We start from the raw sequence: 15832 nt of genomic DNA on the forward strand, positions 1-15832 counted from the left end.
CTTATTGATATAGTGCCTCACAGTTTGTAAACTGATTTTATATACATTAGGTCTCAAGTACCCTTTGTCTTATAGGACAAGTGTAAATATATTTTTGTTTATTTTGTTTGTTTCCGCAATTTTATAAAGAGTACAAGTGATGCTGTTTTATGTCCTATTTGGAGCCTGAGAGTTTCTGGTTCCATAACCAGAAGCTGCTACCTAGCCCTCCTAATGGAATGGAGAGCTAGTTTATTCTTAGACTGTCCAGCTCTGAGCTTGCTCTGAATCTCAAGCTTTTCTATCTACAAAACACTCAGGGCCTTTCAACTATTTTTCTATATATTAGATTTATTCGCACTAAGTATTTAAAAAGCGCGGGTGCACGTGCGCAAGCGTAGTCCGCTTGCGCCCCGAGCAGCGCACGTGCGGTGACGGTGGGATGGTGCAGTTGGTACTTTTTGCGGTTCCCATCGGGGGTGACAAAACCTTGCTGGTGTGGGAGCTGAGCTCTGGACCCACGGCGGAGGCCTTGCAAGTGAGACGAGTTGGAGCGGAGGGCTGGGTGGAGGAAGCCGCCCCGCGCCCCAGTAACTGGGCGCCCCGGGGTACTGCTTCAGCACCTCATCTGCCTGTGGTCTCCGCTGAGAGGAATCTTAGTTCTAGAGACGACCTGAGCAGTCAGCTCACCCCCATAGATTTTTGAGAGATAGTTCCCAACAGACGGCATTGCCTCCTAATATTTCTCGAAACTTAGGATTTCAGAGGGAAACTTGTTCATGAAATGAGAAGTATTTGGAGTAGCAGGCTCACCACAGTTGCCTGTGGCGAAAGGCTGGGGGAATATAAGGGAATGGGCGGTTTGGTTTCCTTGGCCTGAAATTTCCTGCACTTACTTAGCGTAGGACCACCCTGAAGCATTCTCTGTTCACAGTCTTCTCACAGTTTTGCGTTCTGTATTCGGTCCCAGTCTTCCCAAATGCAGCAGTGGGTGGTCCTGGGTTCTATGCCATCATCAAGTTTTATTCAGCAAGGGATGCCCACAGAGCCCAAAAGGCGTGCGACCAGAAGCAGCTTTTTCACACATCTCCAGTGAAGGTGGGTCCAAATGTGGAATTCCTCGCTCTACTGGGATGAAGTGCTGAATTTAAAACTAATAGACCATCGGGAATTCCCTGGCGGTCCAGTGGTTAGGACTCTGCACTTCCACTGCTGAGGGCCCGGGTTCAATCCCTGGTCTGGAAACTAAGATCCCAGGGGGAAAAAACAAAACAAAACCGGCCAGCGTTTGTACAGCACTGTGGTGTACAGAATGCTCTCAGATGCACTGCTCCACTGATCCCCCAGTTCCCCAGTTGTTTCTTTCTTTTGTTTTAGGTGAAGAAACTCGAACTCAGGATGGTTAAGTGACTTACTTAAGGTTCATGACAGTAAATGTGGAAACTAGAGGGCAAACCATAACTTAACTGATGTTAAACCCCACGTCATTTTATGCTGCCCCTTAATTTAAGAAATCTTCACAAGAATCTTCCTTATATATACATTTATGTGGATTTTAAGTGTGTGAGGGTGACAAATTTTTAATAATTAATTATTTCTGGCTGCATTGGGTCTTGTTGCTGCGCGCCGGCTTTCTCTATTTGCGGCGCGCGGAGTTTGCTCTTCGTTGCGGTGCGTGGGCTTCTTATCGCAACGGCTTCTCTTGTTGCGGAGCATGGGTTCTAGGCACGCGGGCTTCAGTAGTTGTGCCTCACGGGCTCTAGAGCACAGGCTCAGTAGTTGTGGCACACGGGCTTAGTTGCTCTACGGCATGTGGCATCTTCCCGGACAAGGATCAAACCCGTGTCACCTGCATTGGCACCCAGACTCTTAACCAGTGTGCCAACAGGGAAGTCCCGAGCTTGATAAACTTTTGTCAGATGTAAGATAAAGGAGGCTTCATCATCATCATCACTCTCAAACTGCCTATTAAGAACTCACTTCAGATTCCAGAAAATGGTTAAATATTCTTTAATGCATTGTAGAAACCTTATTACATATCAACATGCCATCCAATTTTACTTCCCCAGAATTAACATTTCATTATGTTAAGGACCTTTTCAATTCCTCTGAATACGTGAGTGAGGCTTAGGTTTCCCAGACCTTTCCCTTTATAATTGTGTTTCTTCGCTGATTGGCTTCTTGCTCTGGCTACTTCCTACTGACCTTGCTGCCTCTTCTCACCCATATTTCTTTACTCACTGATTTCACCTTTATTGAATCTGAGAACTCTCCTCAGATGGGACTCCATGTACACTGCCTCCCACTTCTGTACCCTGTTTAACACCCTCTTCAATCCTGGCTGTATTCCCTGAGATTGAAATGATTTTGTGTCAGACATTCTTTAATTTGCGGACCCTGCGACCATTTCACATACCACTCAGATATTACAGATGGTCCTGGAAAGATTATGAAACAGTTACTTGGTATCAGTTGTGAGTAATGAGTTCTTTTCTTATATTGGACATTAAGACCATTCCATAAGTGTAGGTTGTGAGATTTTCACAGCATAAAGCCCGTCACTGATAGAGTAATGAAGAAAATGTTCTCCAAGTCACTATATAGTTGAGAGGAACGGGCGTTCGTATTAGATTTCTATATTTAATGCAGAGCTTTAGTTTACTACCCACAGCCCCGAAATTTTTCCCTACTTTACTTATGCGTTCTTTTTCAATTTTATTTATTTATTTATTTGCTTGCTTGCACCGGGTCTCAGTTGCAGCAGGTGGGCTCCTTAGTTGCGGCTCAAGGGCTCGCCAGTTGTGGCATGTGGGCTCCCCAGTTGCAGCAGGCAGGCTCCTTTAGTTTTGGCTTGAAGGCTCCTTAAATGTGGTGTGCGAACTCTTAGTTGCAACATGCATGTGAGACCTAGTTCCCTGACCGGGGATCGAACCTGGGCCCCCTGCATTGGGATAACGGAATGTTAACCACTGTACCAGCACGGAAGTTCCAATTATGTGGTCTTTTATTCATTGACAGGTATCTTCCTATCTTTTATCCCCTGTGTTTTTTATAAATACAGAAAAGAGAATAACATCTTAAAATAAAATGAAGGAAAGGCGTAATGTATCTGAATTTTTCTCAGTAGCATGAAGGGAAAGGTTTGCCAGCAACTACTGTGGCAAGGTTATCCCAGATGTCAACTGTCTCTACTACCCAGGGGCTCAGAGCCCTTCTGAAGCTTCCTAATTGTCCAGGGCAGCTCCGTTATGACTCACCGTACAGGACCTAGCCAGCCATGCGACACTCAACATTTAAAAATTAATCTTCATTTCTCCTTCCCAGCAGGCAGCTTCAGTTGGAGAAAGTAATTTCATTTTCTTATGTACTCATTCATTCACTCAGTCAGCAGACCATCACTCCTCTATTATATGCCAAGATTTATTCCTCTTTCTGGTAAGAAGGAAAGAATAATATATGGTTCCTTCAAGCACTTAAGGAGCTCATAAACTAGTGACAGAGGAGGATGCACAAACAAATCAATGAAGAATTAACAATGCTTTGATTTTGTTTGTATTATTTGAATTTTTATGACTAAATTTGTAAACTACACCCTGTTCAAAATGGAAATAGACGTTTAAGAAAGAAGTAGTGATGTAAAAAATCCACAGTAATTTGTAAGTTCTTTAGAGAGTTAAGACTGGATATATTTGTACTCTCAAAGAAGCATGTTAATGCAGATGAATCTCTAATTCTTTTGGTTGCTTTATTGACTTTTATAGAGTTATACATATTCCCTGTTCTAACAGGGGTTAATAACTTGAGGAGGGGTTGCTACAGATTAAGGTCCTAATTCAGTGGCAGGTCCATCTTGTCTCCTCTTCAGGTCATATTCTCAAGCAGGAGCTACAGGATGAAACGACTAAAACAGTTCACTTCCTTTCCTTACCCTCAACCCCATAATAGGCTTCTGCTGGGCCTCCTTGGATGCTTTCATCATCACTTTCACCACCGGAGGTCAGAGAACCTTCTGGATAATCAGGGGCCCTGGAAATGATGCAGAAAAGTACTGACTTAAAAATAATAAATAACATGTATTTAGGGCTCACTGTGAACTCATTGCTTAAAATGTCCTCCTTAATCTTCACAAACACTCTATGAAATTGGTATTGATAAGTCTCAGGTATATCCAAAATAAGTCTCTATGTAGGGTTGTGATATTTTTAGGTCTTTTATGTCTTTAGGTTTGTCTTGGCACCAGAGAGAAGGCGGTTCATCATAATACGCTTGCCCTAAACAGCTCCAGATGCCAAGAATTGGCAAATTAATACTTTGGTTTCCATGGGTGGTCAAAAAGGATCATCAAGGTAAACTCTGTAGACTTTCTTTGACTAACCAGACTCCTTCCAACATTGAACTCCTAGACTTTAGAGAGAAGAATAGAACAGGGCTTTGGGGAAGAGATGTGAGAGGCTTCCACATGGAAGTATCTGAGCATTGGCCTGCCACCTAGAATTAGTGATAATTTCAATGACTTGGATGGTGGTGTCCATAATTTTCTCTAGTATTTGTTTGGTATATAATAAAAAATAGTTGTCCATATCTAGTCATTCATTTGCAAGTTCCACTTGATTTTGAAGGGATAGCATACCTAAACTATTACCTGGGATAGCTGGAGTTTAGTTTTTATTTCTAACAACAGAATATGTTGAAGTCTAGCCTTTAATTCAAAATCCTAACAGCTTCAGGATCTTTCTGACCTTGAGGAAAGGGAAAATGAAGATATTGTGACACACTTCAGAAGCAAAGCCTGAAGCTCTTTTGTGCTTTAGAGGTGGTGTTGACCTTCCACGAGTGCAGGAGTCCTGGAGTTGGCATGGCTGAGGAACCTTTGGATAAGTTGGAGGAAGGTCTGTTTTCCAATATGTGTGTGTGTGGGGAGGTGAGGGAGTGGGATTTCTCTTTTTTCCTTTCTTTCTGAAACTCAACTTTTCAGATACATCATCACCTTTGCTAAGCAACTATAGCCCTGGGCAGAATTTTTCTGCCTGACAGTATAGGTTTTTATCTTAGGCAATACCTGACAGCACCTTAAACTTAGAATTTTAGAACTGACTGCCTGCCAAGAAGCTTAGGAGGAGGGAAAATTAGTTATTATTAGTATTTCTTTGGTTAATAATTTGTTTTGCGCTAAAATAATCCTTCAAATACACGTGTCTTCTGGCCTTCAGTTATCCCAACAAAATCATTGTCTGAAGATTGAAATAAACTCGTGTAAATGTTCAGTCCTTTGCCTCCTATAGAAGGGCCTGAGCATAAAGAGTAAATGTAGATCCCTAAAAAGGGGATTCCGATTGGTACTGAGTTTATTCCTAGAATCCATGGCACTTGGCCTTAGGGTTTTAAGTCAGAGGCAGGGCTGTTAGCGAATGGAGTGGAGGAGGCTCCACCATCCACCTGAGTGGGTGATGCTTGAGGAGAGGCCAGATCATCTGCACTACCACCAAATCTACCTCACTGTATGAATCCAGCCCTTTACGCACACGAGAGCAGGGTCTGTAGCAGTGTAGCCTCAGCTTGTCCATTTGAAATCTGTGAGTAATATGAGATTGTGGCACGTTCTTGGTTTGCATTTGCCATGGAGTATTTTAGGAACTTCCAGAATAGATCTGAGCAGTAAAAATGTGCCATGCCAGGGTATACCTGCAACAGAGACATTCACCCGTACCCCAGTGTTGTTCCTGCCCTTAATCACTAAGGTAATGTTCTAAGAATCACAGATGCATTTTTAGTTTTAAACATATAACCTAGAAATCAGTTATTCATATAGGCATTTTAAATTCATCTGTTTTGGTTGGATTTAGGGTCATTATCATTCCTTATGTAAAGGAAGGTAACCCAGAAGCTTGCTATTCAGAAAGCTATGACAGATGCATCCAGAAACTGCTGATTGTGGTTTTAGGTAAGACCTTTTTGATTGTCGTTGAAGTGCTTCAGTTTCAGTGAGGAAATAAACTTATTTGAAAAGTTAATTGGATGAAAATAATGGTTATCTAAAACATTACATATTCTTTCATTCACCAGATGCTTTCACAGCAACAGTTTTAAATTTGTTCTTTGTGTCATTTAAGAGAAGAACGACAGCAAATATTATTGTCCCCAGTGTTTAGATGTAGAATGACTTGCCTCAGTTCATACAGAAAGTGTTTGATCCATTTCTTCCTCAATTGCTTGCTTATCATACAGAATAGTGTAATGATTTATAAGCCTTGGACACCTGTGTTTGAGTCCTAACATTGTCTCTTAGATTTTGTTGTTGTTGTTGTTGCAATTTTAGGTTTTTCCAGCCAGAGACATTGGAAGGTATTTAATATCTCTAAGCTGCAATTTCTTTATCTGCATATCGGGTTAGTAATTCAGTTTACCACCAAATGGGGAATATTGTAAGAGTAAATGAGATGATGAATGTGAAAAGCTTAGAACTATGCCTGAAACATAGTAAGCAGACAAAATATATTGACTATTATTATTATCATTGTTATTTTCTTGTTGAAAAGTTTATTAGATTATGTTTTTGGAATCAATTTAATTTCAGTCTTCATTTCTGATATATTGGGTGAATATGATTCTTATATAATAATCGGCTACGTTTTTGTGAGCCTTGAAACTGGTCATGCTATTGAATAGCATTGATTGTGTGCCCTATCGAGTTATACAGCAGTGAGAATGTCACAGGCTGGCCCAAAGGACACATTATGATTAGTAGATTCCCGGAACAGAATTGCTCCCCTGCTTCACAGCCCTGCAGGCTTAGAGACTGAGAAATCTAGCTAAGTTGTCAGAGACCTTATTTGCTTGTAAGAGTTGACCCTGGATTGGTCTTGGCCTTCCAGCCTGGGTAGTCCTTCCAGTGAAGTTTGACTTCCCTGGTTATCAGACAGAATCTCCATCAGCTGTCAACTCTGGGTAACAACTTTTAAGAACCAAACTAAATGACTGGGTTGTTTGTGCCTAATATGCCAAGGTACTCCTTATATGTACCCAAAAGTCCTTAGACCAAAAAGCCTGGTTCTCTAGCTTGCCTTGAGGAAAGCTGTATTGTCCAAACGGTACATGGGCTAGTTTCTACCAGTAGAGTGTTCAAATGCTCTCTCTCTCTGCTCCAAAGCTTTGTTCATTGTATCTGGTATAAGTTTGGTCCCAAGGAGTAGGCACTTGCCTTGCTTCTAATGGGAAGTATCTATTATAGTCCAGTGGTATCTATCCCAGGTTTGAACTCATTTTGATCCCCACCTAATGCCTTCCTATTTAATTGTATTGTGATTGAATATTTTTGTTTCCACAGCTTTTAATTTCTATGTCCTTATTCCTTAGGTCATATTTCCAAGATCATAAAGTTTTTGAACCAAAGTTGATAATTCTTATATATGTTTTCACAAATAATTATAATAAAAACTGTAGTGTCAGATGAGGGAACTTCTAGGAAAATGCTCTTATTTTCTGCTTTTAGAAATCAAAAGAATGTCTAATTATTGGGTGCTACCATTGTATACAGGAAGTTTTAGAACAAGAAAACTGCTGAACTGATCCTTGTTAACTTTATTTCAGAAAGTGGTAAAACAGGTGTTGCATATAGACCCTGTGAAGAGGTCACAGATGCTGGAACCGAAGAGGAACTACAGGCTTTATTTCAAGTGTGTGGAGATAAAAGCTCAAGGGGTACACAGCCAGTGGAGCCATAATTCAAAACACCCAGCAGGATTTGGAAGACTTCAGCGTATCTATTCAGTTCTGTCTTCCTTAGGAAAAGGTGAAACTCTGAAAGTGCTTTTGAGGCAGGGAATTTCTAGGACTTTTCCAAGTCCCGAGCCTTGGCTCTGGCCCCTTACTTGAAGTTTGGAGAGCAGGATTGAGGGCCACCAGTGTACGTCTACGTGTGGACACAGGAGAAGACACAGGCCTTTAGAACTCCCCTCAAATAGAATAGCAGGGATTTGGGAACAAAGTAACTGTGGTCTTAAGTGTGATTATGCTACAGTGTTTAAAAACTATTCATGCCTTTCCAGTGAGGTGTATTACCCAGATCTCATATATATCTTGTGTTAAATATTTTGCCAAAGAACCTTTCTGTAAACCAGTTATATGGATGCCTCGAATTAGGGCTTAAGTAATTTCAATGTAATTTCTGAAAGAAAACATTAATGTACTGCATATAGGATTTTTATTTAAAAGGAGCAAAATATGTGTTTCATGTCATTGAGAGCTAATTCTTGGCTAGATTTCTGATTACTTAACTCACCCCAATGTTGCAAAGTTTGTTTGGAAGGGAAGAAAGTAGAGAAAGAAAAGGTGGTTATGTTTTGAAAAATGGAAAAATTTTGAAAGTTTTTTCCTGTACAAAATAATTATTTTAATTCAATTTAAATCAGTCAAGGAAACTTCAAACGTATCCATGTTTGGGCTTTAAGAAGTCTAGTTTCCTATGACATGTGAGAGGAAAGGGTTCCGTGTTGATACTAAAGATTTTGGAAACCTGATTATAACAACAGATCCACTCCTAAATGAGGCCAATCTTGGAATCAGTTCCATTTAGAAACCATTATGTTCTAGGCACTGGAAATAAGGTGAAGCTCCTTCTCTCTTGGAGTTTAGGTGTTAAAGGTGTACCAGACAATTAAAAAGGAGTAAAATTAAATAGATTATGAAAAGGAATGTGAAGAAATTAAACTGTGTGCTAGTTCCAGTATTTCAAGAAAATTACTTAACATGCTGACTTTAACATTCTAAGTGTCTTCTCCATGTGTGCACACAGGGTAGACCTGTGGAAAGTGACACTGTAGTTTTTTCTAGATTAATGGCTCTGTTGAGACAAGGTGGGATGGGGGAAGTTTTCCCATGCTAATGTAAAGGGCCATTCACTTGGTTTTAGACTCTGTTTCCCAGAATGAATTGCTCACCTGCCCCAAAGCCCTTCTATAGAAGTTCTGGAGTCATCCCTGATTCAGTAGTGACCCCTAATAACAGAGTGGTGTTTGAATAATGAGACGTGAATCCTGAGAGTTTGGAGGAAATGGCAACATTTTCGAATAATTATAAGGTGTGTTCCCCTCCTGCCACCCTTACTGGTGCTCATTTTGCAGGTCAGCTACTTTTCTTGTCAGCCGTGTGGCCAAAGGGAGCAAGAATGTCTCTCAGACTTCAGCTTTGAGGAGGAAGAGTTCAGATTGCCAGAATTGGACTAGCACTTTTGAATTTCCCAGAATGCCAGGTCGTGTGGTTTCCTTGGGAAGGTCTGAATCCTTCCCACCCTCCCTGCACCCCTGGGATGCTGGAGTTTGCGGCCACTCGGTTCTGCAGCCCAGTCCCGCCTCATTGTTTGGGGCCAGGGAGCGCAGGGCGGGGCTGGGAAGAGGGCCCGGCGGGAGGTAATTGTCGCCTTTGCATGGGGAAGGATGGCTTGCGCCCTGGGGAATCTGGGAAAAAGTCCCACTGTGGTGGCGCGGATTGGATCTAGGCACAAGGCTAATAACGGTGGCGTCACTAAAGACGTCATAACGGGTGGAACGTTAGGCGGGGGCGGGGCGCGCTGTTGCTAACGTGAGCTGTCGCATCAGCGCTGGCATAGCGGTTCAGCTCGGAAGCAGGATGTGGCTCCGGCTCCTCAGTGGCCTGGGTCACTGCCCCTGGAGCCGCCGCATGTTATGTCCCGGCTGCGCCTTTGGTTGCCACGGCTCTTCCTCACGTGGTAACAACTGTGGCTTCTAGTGCAGGCAGTTCAGCCTCCGGAGTGGGCCCTGGGCCCCGTGCAGGTGACCCCCAACCCCGCGCGGCTGACAGAAGCTTGGTCTTCACAAGCCTCAGAACCCCTCCCAAATTGTCCCATGCTCTTACACCCCTGGCAGAAGCCGTGGGCTTTAACTACTTAACGTCCTCGTCTCCAGTGCAGATGTTGGCCCCGCCTCATCAGGAGTTGACTGAGACTGAGGTTCCATACCCGGACACGGATTCGGTTGGAGAGCTGCCTACAGGGCCAGATCAGTTTGCTGTTCCACATCAGGATCTGGATAACAAGCAAACCCAACATCAAAAGCTCCCAGAGGCGGTTCCAGTGCCAGACTGGGATCAGAATCAGTCCTTGGTTCTCCTTTGTGGACACAAAAGTAAGGCTAAACACATAGCTCTAGATGAGGCTGAAGGTCACCAATCATTTGAAATACTTGTTCCACCTCTAGGTAGTAAGAGCTCAAAACCAATGAAGTTTATTGGTTCACCCCAAACCTGAAGAAAGATCTAGTTCAGCATCAACAGCTTGCCAAAGTTGTTGGAACTACAGGCCAATTTCAAAAAAAACACTCAGGGTCTAGAACAACAGTTGCAGGGTGACTATTTAGATCCCAGTATGGATGCCATTTACCCTGAGGAGAGCCTACCTAGGGATTTTTTGGGAGCCCAGATAAAACTCTGGAGCCCCCAGAGGAAGCTGAAATTTCTCCATCCCAGCAGGAGGCCAAAATCCTCATCCAGAGCTCACTGAGGAGGCTGAATCTTTACCCCAGCACAGCCTCCTGCTCAGCATCCACAAACCCCTGAGGAGGTTGAATCTTTTCCAATCTTTCAATCTTTTGAAGTTCTGCTGCTTTTCCTGTACTTTAAAGGAGACTCCAATCTACCTCTTGAAACCTGTTCCCTGCAATTCTGCGTTGGTTTCAAATCCTCTTCTTTGCCTTACCTCAATATATTTTTCGACAATAGTTGTCCTTTATAACTCTGCAGGTTTGTGAATTGCAGTGCCCCTGAGCTCCATTTTTCAACTCGCTTTTTTGTGAGCTGGCCTGAAAACCTCAGGATTGCTTCAGGCCCTATTCTGGTTCTGGGGCGGCAGGCAGAGCCTTTGGTTAATTATTCCTCCTGATGGGAAATTAGAGTGACATGTGCGTGACGAAACACCTACAGCTATTCTCTCATTGGTTCCCCCTCATCCCGTTCATCCTACGCACTAATTGCAGACTGCGAAACAGGAGGTTAAAGGCGCTGACTCTCCAGATGGGGAGATTGTTAGCAAAGCGGCTGGAATGGCGAACCCGAGCACAAGGAGAGGAAAAATGAGGCGCGTTTTAGAAACTGTTCCTGATCACACGGTGTACCATCCTCTGGGTTTCCCAGCATGTGTTAGCTGTAGGAAGATTCCCTTAAACTTGGAGAGCTGGGACCCATGGCATGGGGAGCACGCCGTATTGCTTTAAAGGGTCTGCCTTAGCTCAACCAACCTCACCAATCTTCTCAGCCCAAAGTGTCCATCCTTATGTCTCATCCAGCTGTGGGTGTGGATATGGTCAATCCAGGGTGAATCACAGCCCTTGAACGAATTTTATAAGAATTTCTCTCTCTTTCGCTGTCTTTTTGTTTCTTTTTTTTTGAAATTTATTTTTATTATGGCGTTTACCTGATTTTCAAGCTGTGTTTATGCCACTCTACACACACTTGATTCCCTGAAGGAGACATATGACTAAATAGGTTTTAAGATTCTTACAGTCACATATATTCCTCTGCGGTGCATAGGGGGTGTTGAGTCCAGTTCACTGAGCAGAGTATAGGTCTTGTCTATTACATATTTGGTTTATGGAACGGTATATGTGCTAACTTCAAACTCTGGTTTTATGCATCACCCCACCTCACCTTTCCCATTAAGCAGGCATAAGTGCGTTTTCTAAATCTGTGACTCTGTTCCGTTTTGTAATTCAGCTCATGTGTAGCCATGTTTACATTCCCTCTCTAAGTGATATCTTATGGTAAGTTTCTTTTTCTGTGTGACTTCTTTCACTTAGAATCATCGTACCTAAATGTACTCGTTATGCTGCTGCTGGCCCTATGACGTTGATTTCATGGCTGAGTGATATTCCATTCTACATAAGTACCTCAACTTCTTTATCCATTTTTCTCTTTCCTGGGATATTTAAGGTGTACCGAAGTCGAGGATTTTGTAAACAGAGGAGCCCTAAACTAGGGGTGGCTGTGTCTTGTTGATTTTTAGTTTTCCCAAGATATATGTCCATGAGTGGAAGTGCTCTATGCTCTGTAGCTCTGTTTTTTTCATGTTTCAGGAAACAGCGTACACTTCTCCACCGTGGCTGTTGGCAATTTAAATCCCGCCCATCAGGTTAACAAGGCTCCCTGTTCTCCATGGCCTGTACTGCCTCTCTGGTTTTTAAACTATTTTCGGAAGGCCCTTTGGACTGGTGGGAGAGACACTTCTTTGTTGTGCGGATTTGCATTGCCCGCTTGACTGGTTGGCCAAAAAGGGCGTATGCGTTTCTTCCTGAATATATTCAGGAAAAAACGCATACGCCCTTTTTGGCCAACTGCATCATTGTCGAAGGTCTGCCGCTTTTCATGTGCTTTAAAGGCGACTCCCATCTACCTCCTGAAAACTGTTTCCTGCAATTCTTCCTTCCTTTCAAATCCTCTTCATTGCCTTACCTCAAGATATTTTTGGACTATAGTTATCACTTATAACCCTGCTGGTTTGTGAATTGCAGTGTCCCTGAGCTCCTTTCTTCAACTCGCTTTCTTGTGAGCTGGCCGCAAAACCGCAGGATTGCTTCAGGCCCTATTCTGGTTCCGGGGCGGCAGGCTGAGCCGTTGGTTAATTCTTCCTCCTGATGGGAAATTAGAGTAACATGTTCCCGTGCAAACACCTACAGCTGTTCTCTCATTGGTTTCCCCTCATCCCGTTCACCCTCCGCACTAATTGCAGACGGTGTGAAACAGGAGGTTAAAGGTGCTGACTCTCCAAATGGGGAGATTGTTAGTAAAGCGGCTGGAATGGCGAACCCGAGCAGCAGGAGAGGAAAAATGAGGTGCGTCTTAGAAACCTTTCCCAGTCACACGGTGTACCATCCCTCTGGGTTTCCCATGCATGTTTTAACTGTAGGAAGATTCCCTTAAACCTGGACAGTTGGGACCCATGGAATGGGTAGCACTCAGTGTTGCTTTAAAAGGTCTGCATTTGCTCAGCCAGCCTCAGCAATCCTCTCAGCCCAAAGTGTCCACCCTTATGTCTCATCCAGCTGTGGGTGTAGATAAGGTCAATTCAGCGTGCATCACAGCCTCTGAACGAATTTTGTCGGAAGTTCTCTCTCTTTCACTCTCTTTGTGTTTTTTTGTTTTTTGAAATTTATATTTATAATGGGGTTTAGCTGATTTTCACTGCAGTGTTTATGCCTCTCTACACACACTTGATTCCCTTATGGAGACATACCAATACATAGGTTTTAAGATTCTTACTAGTCACATATATTCCTCTGTGGTGCATAGGGGGTGTTGAGTCCAGTTCACTGAGCAAAGAGTAGGTCTTGTCTATTACATATTCGGTTTATGGAACGGTATCTGTGCTAACTTCAAACTCTGGTTGTATGCATTCCCCAACCTCACCTTTCCCCTTAAGCAGGCATAAGTGCTTTTTCTAAATCGGTGACTCTGTTCTGTTTTGTAATTCAGCTCATGTGTAGCCATGTTTACATTCCCTCTCTAAGTGATATCTTATGATAAGTTTCTTTTTCTGTGTGACTTCTTTCACTTAGAATCATCGTACCTAAATCCACTCATTATTCTGCTACTTGCCTTATGACATTGATTTCATGGCTGAGTGATATTCCGTTGTACATAAGTACCACAAATTCTTTAACCATTTTTCTCTTTCCTGGGACATTTAAGGTGTACCGAAGTCGAGGTTCTTGTAAACAGAGCAGCCCTATACTTTGGGGTGGCTCTGTCTTGTTGATTTTTAGGTTTCCCACGATATACGCCCATGAGTGGAAGTACCCTATGCTCTGTAGCTCTGTCTTTTAGATATTTTAGGAAATACCATACACTTCTCCAGAGTGGCTGTTGGCAGTTTCCATCCTGCCCATCAACATAACAAAGGTCCCTGTTCTCCATGGCCTGTCCTGCCTTTCTGGTTTTTACACTTTTTTTCCGGCCCTTTTGACCTGTGGGAAGTGAGACTTCTTTGTTGTGCAAATTTGCATTGCCCGCTTGCTTGGTTGGCCAAAAAGGGCGTATGCATTTTTTCCTGAATATATTCAGGAAAAAACTCATACGCCCTTTCTGGCCAACTGCATCATTGTCAAAGTTCTGCCTCTTTTCATGTGCTTTAAAGGCGACTCCAATCTACCTCTTGAAATCTGTTTCATGCAATTCTGCCTTCCTTTCATATCCTCTTCGTTGCCTTACCTCAATATATTTTTGGACGATAATTGTCCTTTATAACTCTGCAGGTTTGTGAATTGCAGTGCCCCTGACCTCCATTTTTCAACTCGCTTTTTTGTGAGCTGGCCACAAAACCGCAGGATTGCTACAGGCCCTATTCTGGTTCCCGGGTGGCAAGCTGAGCCTTTGGTTAATTCTTCTTCCTGATGGGAAATTAGCATGACATGTGCCTGTCCAAACACCTACAGCTAGTCTCTCAGTCGTTCCCTCTCTTCCCGTTCATCCTCCGTACACATTCCAACCTGTGCGAAACAGGAGGTTAAAGGTGCTGATTCTCCAAGTGGGGAGGTTGTTAGTAAAGCGGCTGGAATGGCGAACCCGAGCACCAGTAGATGAAAAATGAGGTGCGTTTTAGAAACCTTTGCGGATCTCACGGTGTACCATCCTTTGGGTTTCCAATGCATGTTTTAGCTGTAGGAAGATTCCCTTGATACTGGAGAGTTGGGACCCATGGAATGGGTATCACGCAGTATTACTTTAATGGGTTGGCATTTGCTCACCCAACCTCACCAATCCTCTCAGACCCAAGAGTTTCCAACTTTATGTGTCTTGCAGCTGTGGGTGTAGATGTGGTCAATCCAGGTTGCATCACCACCCCTGAACGAATTTTGTACGAATTTCTCTCTATTTCACTATTTTTCTTTTTTTTTTTGTAATTTATGTTTATAATGGGGTTTAGCTGATTTTTGATGCTGTGTTTATGCCGCTTCACACCCACTTGATACACTTACAGAGAGATATGAATAAATATTTTTAAGATTCTTACTACACATATATATTATTCTGCGGCGAATAGGGTGTGTTGAGTCCAGTTCATTGAGCAATGAGTAGGTCTTGTCTATTACATATTTGGTTGATGGAACGGTATCTGTGCTAATTTCAAACTCCTGTTTTATGCATCACCCCACCTCACCTTTCCCCTTCAGCAGCCATAAGTGCATTTTCTAAATGTGTGATTCTGTTCTGTTTTGTAATTCAGCTCACGTGTAGCCATGTTTACATTCCCTCTCTAAGTGATATCTTATGACAAGTTTCTTTTTCTGTGTGACTTATTTCACTTAGAATCATCGCCTAAATCCACACATTATGCGGCTACTGGCCTGATGACATTGATTTCCTCGCTGAGTGATATTCCATTGTACGTAAGTACCGCAACTTGTTTATCCATTTTCCTCTTTCGTGGGATATTGAAGTTGTACCCGAGTCGAAATTCTTGTCAACAGAGCAGCCCTAGACTTTGGGGTGCCTGTGTCCTGTCGATTTTTGGTTTTCCCAAGGTATACGCCCATGTTGGAAGTACCCTATGCTCTGTAGCTCTGTTTTTTAGATGTTTTAGGAAACACCATACACTTCTTCAGAGTGGTTATTGGCAATTTACATACGGCCTATCAGCGTAACAGGGCTCCCTTTTCTCCATGGCTTGTCCTGCATTTGTGGTTTTTACACATTTTCTGGAAGGCCCTTTTGACTGATGCGTAGTGAGACTTCTTTGTAGTGCGGATTTGCATTTCCTGCTTGTTTGCTTTGCCAAAAAGGGCGTATGCGTTTTTTCCTGAATATATTTATGAAAAAACGCATACGCCCTTTTTGGCCAACTGCATCATTG

General features: G+C 42.9%; 1 long non-coding RNA gene and 2 pseudogenes across 1 annotated transcript in view; 2 read left to right on the forward strand and 1 right to left on the reverse strand.

Moving 5' to 3' along the window:
* Nucleotides 1-15832, forward strand: part of LOC137226699 (RAD52 motif-containing protein 1-like) — a 70115-nt pseudogene that overhangs the window by 45760 nt on the left and 8523 nt on the right.
* Nucleotides 293-9255, forward strand: LOC137226698 (RAD52 motif-containing protein 1-like; annotated as a pseudogene).
* Nucleotides 2977-15832, reverse strand: part of LOC137226700 (uncharacterized) — a 123357-nt gene continuing 110501 nt past the window's right edge. The window contains exon 6 of the long non-coding RNA XR_010944479.1: nt 2977-4005. This is a non-coding gene — a long non-coding RNA (uncharacterized lncRNA). The remainder of the gene's footprint in view (nt 4006-15832) is intronic.

The sequence above is a fragment of the Pseudorca crassidens genome, chromosome 6 (genome assembly GCF_039906515.1).
Source record: "Pseudorca crassidens isolate mPseCra1 chromosome 6, mPseCra1.hap1, whole genome shotgun sequence".
Lineage (NCBI taxonomy): Eukaryota > Metazoa > Chordata > Mammalia > Artiodactyla > Delphinidae > Pseudorca > Pseudorca crassidens.